This window comes from Pteropus alecto, unplaced genomic scaffold, assembly GCF_000325575.1.
Source record: "Pteropus alecto unplaced genomic scaffold, ASM32557v1 scaffold102, whole genome shotgun sequence".
In the NCBI taxonomy this organism is placed as follows: domain Eukaryota; kingdom Metazoa; phylum Chordata; class Mammalia; order Chiroptera; family Pteropodidae; genus Pteropus; species Pteropus alecto.
This window is the reverse complement of record NW_006432224.1, coordinates 1,773,347-1,773,622: the sequence shown is the minus strand read 5'-3', so window position 1 is coordinate 1,773,622 and position 276 is coordinate 1,773,347.

Sequence of the window (276 nt, the reverse complement as noted above, 5' to 3'; positions counted from 1 at the left end):
GGGCGGGAGCGGGGGCGGGTCCTTCCGTCTTTACAAGGCAAGTACTGAAGCCACTTAGTACAGCTAAAGCGGACCCTTAAAGGGAGGCCGCGTCACCCGTTGTGGGGCCCTCAAGAACGCAAAACAGTGTTCGAAGAGTGTCCAGAGGCGCTCGAGCTGACCGAAGGCCGCTTTAGGTTTCCCAGCCCGGCCGCCCTGCGCCGGCGCAGTGAAGGTCCTCGGGCTGCCATTGGCTCCAGCGCGGGGCGGGTCCGGAACTCGCGTGCCGCGGAACCT